The sequence below is a fragment of the Apium graveolens genome, chromosome 2 (assembly GCF_009905375.1).
Source record: "Apium graveolens cultivar Ventura chromosome 2, ASM990537v1, whole genome shotgun sequence".
Taxonomy (NCBI): domain Eukaryota; kingdom Viridiplantae; phylum Streptophyta; class Magnoliopsida; order Apiales; family Apiaceae; genus Apium; species Apium graveolens.
In genome coordinates, this window is record NC_133648.1 from 256,888,052 (window position 1) to 256,898,231 (window position 10,180).

General features: G+C 29.3%; 1 long non-coding RNA gene across 3 annotated transcripts; it reads right to left on the reverse strand.

The window, feature by feature from the left end:
• Positions 1–2,842: 2,842 nt before the first annotated feature.
• LOC141708392 (uncharacterized) lies at positions 2,843–6,199 on the reverse strand. 3 transcript variants are annotated; one of them, XR_012569464.1, is made up of 3 exons: positions 4,905–6,186; positions 3,823–3,973; positions 2,843–3,019 (listed from the first exon to the last, which is right to left on the reverse strand). It is a non-coding gene; the product is annotated as an uncharacterized LOC141708392 (long non-coding RNA). The 3 variants fall into 3 exon arrangements; XR_012569465.1 differs by lacking the exon at positions 2,843–3,019 and having other exon boundaries at positions 3,671–3,973; positions 4,905–4,998; positions 5,764–6,187; XR_012569463.1 differs by lacking the exon at positions 2,843–3,019 and having other exon boundaries at positions 3,671–3,973; positions 4,905–6,199.
• Between the last annotated feature and the right edge of the window lie 3,981 nt (positions 6,200–10,180).

Sequence of the window (10,180 nt, forward strand, 5' to 3'; positions counted from 1 at the left end):
ACTGAGTGTAAGATTGTACATTTGTTAGTATTTCTGCATTTAAATAATTTTGACATAATCAATTATAAACTTGTACATATTTTCATAATTCACAAGTTAGAGGAGATTGTTAGAAGAAATTGATGATATCAATATTTAGTTTTCCATCAACATTTGATACCAGAGTTTAACAGAGATGATTCCATCAATATTTATCATCGGTATTTGTTGATTAGTACTTGTCATCAGTATTTATTCACATCAGTATTTGTCAAGCTGGAAATTGGGAGATATCAAAGGAGGATATATTTGCAGAGGTATGTCGGTGTATGACTTTACTTATTGTAGCAATCAATAGATGGATATGTATTAGGATTCCTTATTCAATTGTAACATATCTTCTAGATTAATTGTGTAGTTGTGCAGTATATAAGCATAAGTTAGGTTTACACTATATATGTTGGTTCGAATTGATATATCATTCATATAACCTAGCAGCTCTCAAGGACATTTGTTCATCTTTTGAGAGAGTATTATAATCAATTTTTATCCATTAATATAAAAATTGTTCTTTCTATTGAGTTTGTTATTTGATTTGATTGTTTAAACTGTATTTACCCCCTTTTACAGTTGATTTAAGGCCTAACAATGTATTATTTTATATGTTGAGGAAGTTAATTCTGACCGATTATAAATCTCTAATTAAACGCATCAATGAAGTCAATTTTATACGTCCGATTTAAATGATAGAAACATGTGAAAGAAGAAACATTATCAATTGTAGAACATTTTCCAAGTCCAACACGCACATTACGATCCCCGGTTAACTTCAACACTTCAATTGAAACTCAATATCCCCCTGTTACATTCTGTTACAAACTCACCAGCCTCTGCCATTAGCTGAATCTACATTGAATTTTGAAGATTAAATTTTGTTTGCACCTATACGTAATCCTAATAACATTGTACAACCCCCATTAGTTTTAAAAAGAATGAAAAATTAAATAACTTCAGGATAAAAAGTGCAATAGAAAAAGGATTCAATAGACATTTATCAAAATAAGCCATGTGTTCATAATTTCAGGCTTATATATTGACTAAAACCAATTAATATACATCACACAATTCCCTGGATGCAGCTAGTCTCCAGTAAAACACCTTATTTGGTTAAATAAATTCATAACAAATGACATAGAATTTTATATGTATATATATATGTGATGGTTATATATATCCATATAAAATTCTATTTCTGTATAAAGTAGATATATATGACCATCACATTTTATACTAAATATAAAGACATCTATGAAATCTATATAGTTTTAGAGCAAGTGTTGTATTTTTTTCGATTAAATTATAAAGCAATCGGTTTGTATTATTATGAATAAGATAAAGCTTGGAAGTTATTCCACTCCAAAGTACTGTATTTTTTTCTTGTATTTTTTAATATTTTGATTGGTTTTAATTTGAAGCTAGATTAGGTTATTTATACTTTATTATACTAACAAAAGTTTTTGGAGTTAACAAAGTTTCTTATTTTTAATCAAAGTTATGAAGAGCTTGGACCTTATTATCAAATGTGAATTGATCATGGCTTTCAATCCCAAGCACAAATACCCTACAAGTATCAATTTCATATCAATATATAAAATTAATATTAATATTATGATTATGATTATAAAAATCACATTAACATGTCATTTTCAAATAAAATTGACTTGAAGTAGACAACAAGGATGTGTTAATATTATGGAGCTTGTCGGAAAAAAAACCCATTGAATTTACATGTCTTGGAATTATAACAAATCACCACAATCTTCCATAATCTCAATTGACCCGAATATCAGTTTTACAGATCATAAAAGGTTCTCTGAAGCACAATACCAGAGATCCAAACCTCGGCTTATTAAAGAACATTTTTGTTTTGGTTAATAAGGTGAAGTAGTTGATAAACGTAAAATTCCTCTCCTATAAATGTGCTAGACACCGGAGATCAGTTGCATAAATCCGTTGACCGGCATTCGTGCTACGCATGGGCATTAAAGGAGAATTGAACATATGTTTATTTAATTCCATAAATCTTAGAAGTTTTCATATTCTTAAGTCTTCAACCGATCTGATAAATTCATATTTAAATCCATGGATTTGTGTTATTTCAAAACTCTAGAAATATGTAAAAATACTATTTAATTAACATTTCCTCATATTAAGGAACGCTTCTTCTAATAAAAGTAACAGATCTTGATTTCTATTTCAATGATAGAATGTCATATTATTCTTAATGTTGAAGAAATGGTTAATTGCATATTGTATACCTAAAATTTATTCACATGGAGAATAAAAATTCTGGACTAAAAATATTAAGAAATAAACCTCAGAGTCAGAATTTGTCCTTCAGAATAGCATTTGGCGCTCGTCCTGATTGACTATATTCACAGGCTTGAATGTCGTGGATGCTTGAAACACCAAGTTAGCAAATGCTCAAATATATAAACAAGAGATATAAGTAGAGAAATATGAAGCCTTAGGCTCAATTTTTTTTTGTATAATATACTTTCAATTTAAATACAGCTCTTCTTCATATCTCTAAAAATAATGAAGAATGTGACAAAAGGGTGTAATTTATGCCTTTCGATATAGCTAGAACATTTTATTGTCTATCATATATAAGTAGTTGCTAAAAATATCTTGCTGTAGTTTTTTTATAAACTAATATAAAATGAATATTCATGACATCTGCACATCATGCATAAAAAGCCTATGAAAAAGGAAACTAGAGTCAAACCTAAAAAATTTGAGACCAATTTTTATACTCTGATAGAAACCATTATATAACTATAAGTGGCTTCACCATGACCCATTATTTAATCCCAAAATTCATGTTCATTACTCATTAAATATTCAAAAGCTTCTTAGAAATCTTGTACAACTTGGATATATCCATACATTTCACCGGCACCATGTTTAGCATCTGGATATGCCAGTGGCACCTCTTCTTCCACCATTGTTCCCCATCCGAAATTGCCTCCATCACCCCCTTGTGGCAATTTTAGGAAAAATAAAACACAATGAAATAACAAAATAAAAAGGACTTTTGAAGAACAACATGTATCAGAGTTAATTTTGGGATTTTGAAACATGTTATATTATGGTTGATCTATGAAACAAAAATAAGAGTAAAATAAAAATTAAATGGATGAGCTGGAGAAGAGCCACTGCCTCAGGGGTTTGCCTACCATGTAAGAACTGCTTGCAAAACCATGTTTACAAAGTGAGCACTACGACAAGATAAATATAACTTTATAGACCAACTGCTTTCTTAAGATACCATAAGCCTGCGAAGCTCAGACTTTGGCAACTCTAATTCTTTGTCTAATAGGTCAAGTTTGATTCTATATTTATGCAATTAAGCAAACACTTTTACAAGTTTAGGATTAGTAGGCCCATTTTCCTCATATATGTAAATACCTGATCATAAAGGTTTATGTGTAAATACCTGATCATAAATGTTTTCATAAACCTGGTTCACATTTAGGCAACTTTACCGCACAATACTGTTTTTATATATTATTCTAGCACACTCATAAGACTTTTTGGAGCACACTTTTAGACATAAAGTGTTGTTCAAAATAACGTTTACCTCGAAGGAACTACTAATTTTATAATGTAAATATTGGTGTTCGGACTATAAAAAATAAGTACTCAAATTGATCAATTTTTTCATCAATTGCAGAATGCAGAATATTATCATTAAGTGTCGCAATTTATGCACATGAACATTTCCTAATTTCTGACTTATTAAAATTCTGACTTGGAATTTCCAAGATAACCTAATAGTACCTGAACCAAAAGATTATACAACCCAAAATGTTCTACTGATCTCGCTAACTTCTTCTACGTGAGCTGAGATAACAAATCTAACGGTACGCAAGGGACCATTATGGACACTCTTCTTGGAAGTACGTCTATGCCTCACCATCTTCAAACTTTACTGTCAAATTTAGAACAATAACAAAATAATATGAGTATAAAACTCAACAAGTAACCATAACTATTACGTATTCAGATTTTTATTAAAAGGGGGGTTCATATCCAAAAGTTTTGGATCAAAGTTTCAGGTGTCAAGGTTCAAGGAGGAGTTTGATAGAAAAGTTATTTTGGTTTGAGTATTTCTGATTCAAATCTTTCCATTTTCTTTGAAATTAATCTCTAAATGTATTAATCTATAATAGATACTTTGCATAAGCATACTTTCTGTATATTTTTGATAGAATGGGATTGGAGTGTATAACTTAAAATTTTGATACAGATGATCAGCCCGTACTGACCTCCATCTGGTCATAAAGGTACCTGAGGCACTATATCGACCTTTTTAAATACCGGGTTATCTCCGATTTACATAATGCTCTGGGCTATCTCTGGTCTCCACACACTTGGCTGGATCGCTATTACACGACCACTCATGCCTCCAATATTTAAGATTTTAGTGAAAACCTTTATATTGGAAAAATCAATTACAAATCAACTCACATTTCATTTTAAGAGAATTACCGTCTTTTGAAACTATTTGGACCCTTTCAAGTCAAAAATCATTCTTAATTTCATTTTCAAAAGTTCAAAGGTAAGGTAAGGTTATATAAATGAAATATAAATCAAAACGTGATTCAAGGGTAGCCATAGGTATTAGCAAATCATAAGTGTTATCAACTTGGGGATACCAGCAAAGCATTGGTATTATCAAGGCATGGATATCAAGGTAACATGGGTATGAACATGATATTGAAATAAACATGATATGTATATAAAAAAAACAGGCTATCAATAAGGTATTCAACTTTTAGGAAAAACAGTATCATATCATCCATATCATTTCCCTTAATTATTCATATCACAAACCACTTTATGAGAGAGGATAGAGTTACCTTGCCTCAAAATCTTTCCTTTTTATCTGAATAGGGTTACTGTCACCTAGAACTGCTTTTCCTTTCCTACCTTAAGTGCCCTCGCTTTCCAAATCTACACAACAAAATAAACCATAATTAGGGACCTTATAAGAATGATGTGTCTTTGAACGTCTTGAATTTACCCTTTCATGTTAAATAACCTTAACTTGTATATTTATACATATAATTCATGTCTACATTGTCATATATGCACATACTCACATCCTTTACTTATTTATACTCAAATGTTTATCGACCTTATTTTACTACAAAAATAGATAGCCACATAATAAAGCTATAACTAGCATATAACAAGTAGCATCCTTAAAGTTCTTATAACACATAATTCTAGAAAAAAATTGACATGAAGTATTCGTATCTATTTACTATCCTTTTAAGCATAACCAAACAATTATCAACATCCTTTATTTACGAAATCCATACACAAAATAAAGCAATAACTTAACACTTACTATCAAAGTATATTCAACTAATCATCAACATATATATTTGAATATAAACACTTATACCGAATGAAAATACATTAAAATTATCTGAAAATTTCTGTAAAACAAACCAACTCGACATGAAATATCACTGTACGCATTCAAATATCATAACAATCAACTAAATCGAACATCGAACCATAAATTTTAAAAAAAATGAATTATGAACATTTCTAATATTCACAAATATTAACATGCAACTCGATCTCTAGTAATTTCCCCACATCACATACTATATATATTTAAATTAACAAAACTCGAACCCTATTTTTTTAAAAAAAAAATCAAACAAGAAACTTTCTGAAATTTTTAAATAAGTAACATGCAATTACAAAAACAAAATTTGAATCGACTATTAGGGTCCAATCGAGCAACACAGCCCACCGCTGGCTCGCCGAAACTTATCATCGGCGGTGGAAAGGCTTCGAAGGTTTCCCAAATCGGGGCTTCCTTTAGCTAACACCCCACCACATCTTTAAAACTTATAATCCATTCGATTTTCATCATAAAAAAAATTAAAACCAAGGGTTTAAATCAAAACCCCGAAGTGGGTTTTTGAAGGAATCGGAAATTGTTTGCAACGATACACACGTGCATACATACACAGGTATAGAGGAAGCAAATATGAGCATAAAACGGGTCTCAGATCGAAAAACGGGTAAGGAATCAAGAAGAACTCGAGGAGAGAGAAAAATACTCGAGAGAGAAAAAGAGGACAAAGAGATTTTGAGATAGCACCGGCAGAAAAAAAAAAGAAGTAAAAGAGGGATTATATGATGGAATGGGAAGGGGCATTTTTGTTCCTTTCCAAATAATTTTTATCTACCAAATTCTCATTTTCAACCTAGCCAAAAACGCATTTGCAAATTGCATGTAAAATAGAAAACTATTTTTTTATATACGAAATAAAATTTAAATTAAAACTCATAACAATATCTATCTCCCGGTATTTTAAAAATAATTTTTGAGGGAAAGATTTATTTTTTTTATGAATTTTACAAAATTGCCCGCAAAATAAAAAAAACCTTTTAAAAACCATTTTAAAATACTTAGGTATCATAATAAATCCTACCATATTTTTTAAAAAATCTCTAGAACTATTATAAAGATATTAAAAAAGGTTTCTAGATTTGAACATACTCCGACGATTTTATCTAAATATTTTAAGGTCAGATAAACACCATTTTTTTAAAAAAATAATTTATTTAAAAATATTTAAAAACACATTAACCATAAAATCAATTACACATGAACCAAACAACTTATATTCACATTTCACGACTAAGAAAATCTCATATTTACCAATTTTTTATTTTATCGTGATATATATTTTACTTTTCATAATTATCAATCATACAATAATTGAACTATCGACCTGACTTCGAATATTCTAATTTATATAATTACAGAAACACACATAACTATTTTTATATTTTTTAACATTGACATAATCTTTTCTATCCTCTTTCCTTTAACAACACGGAATCAGCTTTCCAATAATTATGGGTAGCGTCTCAGTTGGCGTTCCGATTCAATATTAATTTTTATCATATTTCTAGTCACATTTGACTCGTCAAACTGAAATAAATTATATTAAAATATTTACTCATTAATTCACATAAATTACATAAATCCACATAATTAATTATTTATTCACATTTTATATATATCTATGTATGTATATATATATATAGAAAAAATCCTGGATATTATAGATGCAAACACGTTTCTAATTAAAATATTTATAAAACTGGATTATACGATTTGGTTTAATTTTTGGCCTATAATCAATACAAATTGAAGTTCTTTTACTCATAACACAAGGACAAAGGTCTAATTTTAGGTCGTGCTGACATTGAGAATGACATGAATGAATAAATGAAGTTATATTTAAGATATTTTTATTCACTCGGTACAAATGGGTATATGGGGTGTAACCAAAAGAAAATATATTACATGTTCACTAAATTCCATTTTTTAACGAATTTGTAAATTTTTTATTATTATATCCACCTTATTTTCCCTTAATAAAGAAAATCAATTATAGTAAATTATCAAAAAAAAATCTACAAAAACCAATTATAATTAATTTGTGTTATTTTATGAATGTTTTGAAAAAAATATTATATACGCACAATTATGGATATATATTTTGTGTTGGTTACACTGACAAATGACTAAGACTAACTGTTTAATCTAACTCGCCTATTAGTGAATTATTAGCTTTATTCACTATTAACCTGCATAGACTATTAACTAAACAAGTTAGTCTACTTGTTATACCTTGAATGATACAATGACAACAAGAGAAAAGTTCTATTATTATTATTTTATTAGAGAGCGTAAATTTTATGCAATCAAAATATTGAAAAAGTTGTTTTAAAAATCATGTTTCATGAAATTAAATTTTCATTGAAAATCTTAAAAATCGTGTACATTTACTTATAAATCATGTAACACTTGTTTTATCATAACATATTTTATAAAATGTATTGTAAGTACAAAATAAATGATTTTCAAGATTTTTCAATGAAATAATGATATTCAAAAAATATTATTTGGAAAAATAATATTTTTTGTATAAATTTTACTTGCAAACCATATATAGTGTTCTATAATAAGAATATTATAAAATAAGATTTTTTTTTCTTTTTTTGTACAGACAATTCTCAAAATAGAAAACAAAACATAACCAAAGTCTTGACATCTTAACTTAATAAATATAGAGAATTATAATTTAATAATTTAGTTGAAGAATGAAAAATAAATAAATTAAATTTTAAAAATATAAGTCAAAATAAATATGATTACATACATTACATCTTTTTATAAATGTGGATCACATTTTAGTTGACATAATAGTTGTCATTTTATCTACAAAATACCTTTTTCTCGTATGGGGAATTTCATCATTATTCCTCCCTTCTCCCTCACCTTCATTATACAGTCCATGCATGACTAAAAGTCAAAAAAATATGATTGGATATTTTACTTTAAAAGGGTTGCGATAGCTTTTTTAACTTCGATATTAGCTCTTCAATGTTTTTACTGGTTTCCTTGTACTTCGAATTGCTATGAAAAACCCAAGATTTAATGTTGGGTTTTAACACAATAGGTTGTACGGGCTTGGTGATACAATAAATAATTGGACCGGGTAATAATTATTTGCGTAGATAATTATTATCATAATTTTGTTGGATAATAATTGTATGTGGACAATTATTATATATTGTACATCTTCGTCATGGAGTTGGAAGATTGGACATCAAGTATGGGAAGATTTATAAAATAATGTGGTATGTCTTGTTGGCTAAGTTTTGTGATGGCTATATATACATAGTCATATTATGTTTAATATGTATGTTTAAGAAATGTAGTCGTCTTAGGTATTGTTTAGGAGATGTTCGAGTATTGGTTGGCTCAAGTATCGGTTGAAACACCATTGAGGTATTATTATTTTGATTGTATGCTTGAGCATTATTTGGCTTAAGTATCGGGGTTAAGACACCATCAAGGTGTTATATGTTGAATGTATTATTAATAATTGTTCGATTAATAATGTAAGTTGAGACGTGAGTTTTCCGCATCATATAATGTTATCTTTGTTCTCCGCATTGGTAGATTGAATCTCGTATTTGTGTGTGTATTTCCTTCTAACAAGTTGTATCAGGAGCCAAGGTTAATGATAAATTGGGTTGAAGGAACGTTCTAGATTCAATTGGTATGGTGGAGTACGGTGATGGATTTCATGATAAGAAGTCTACTAACGTGGAAAGAGGCAAAGTTACGTACGGTTTGGAAGTTGACTTGCACTGTGGATCAATTTTTTGGATTCGAGATGGAAAAAAATGGTAGAGATAAACAAAATTGTTTCAGTGGCTTGATCAACCACGTGAATTCTTGGGTGATGATATTGTTCTTTTTAGGAGACCGAAGGATTGAGAAAGTAAGGATCGGGTGAATCAACAGATGGAAGTGCACTCGTGGTGGTTGTACACGTGATTTTGTGGATGGATATACCGTTATTATGAAGAAGTTTGGAGGTTACTATACGCGTTTTAGTGATTCTCAAAAGTTGGAAAAATGAGATGAATGGGTTTTTTTAGGGGAGGCATCGGCGAACGATCGTTGATGTTTTGATGGTTACCTTTTAATCTAATCTGGAGTATTGGGTTGAAGGGGAGGATTGTTGGATTTCAACCTAATAGGTTGTATGGACTTGGTGATACAAGACATAATTGAATTTGGTAATAATTTTATGGGTAGAAAATTATTATCATAATTGGGTTGAAAAATAATTATATGTGGACAATTATTATATATGGTATGTCTTGGTCACAGAGTTTGGATTGGACATTAAGTATGGGAAGAGTTGTAGAACAGGTTTGATATGTCTTGGTGGCTAAATTTTGTGATGGCTATATATACATAGTCATACTATGTTTGATATGTATGCTTAATAGATGTAGTCATCTTAGCTATCGTTTGTGAGATGTTTGAGCAAAGATTGGCTCAATTAGTGGTTGGAACACCATTGGGGTGTTATTCTTTTGATTGTATGTTTGAACATTGTCTGACTTATGTATTGGGTTTGGGACATCATTGAGGTGTTATATGTTAAATATATTATTGATAATTGTTCGGATTAATAATATAAGTTAGGAAGTGATTTTTCCGTGCCATATATATTTTGTGTGTGTGTACTTTGCATTGATAAATTAAATCTCGAATATTTGTGTGTATTCTTCC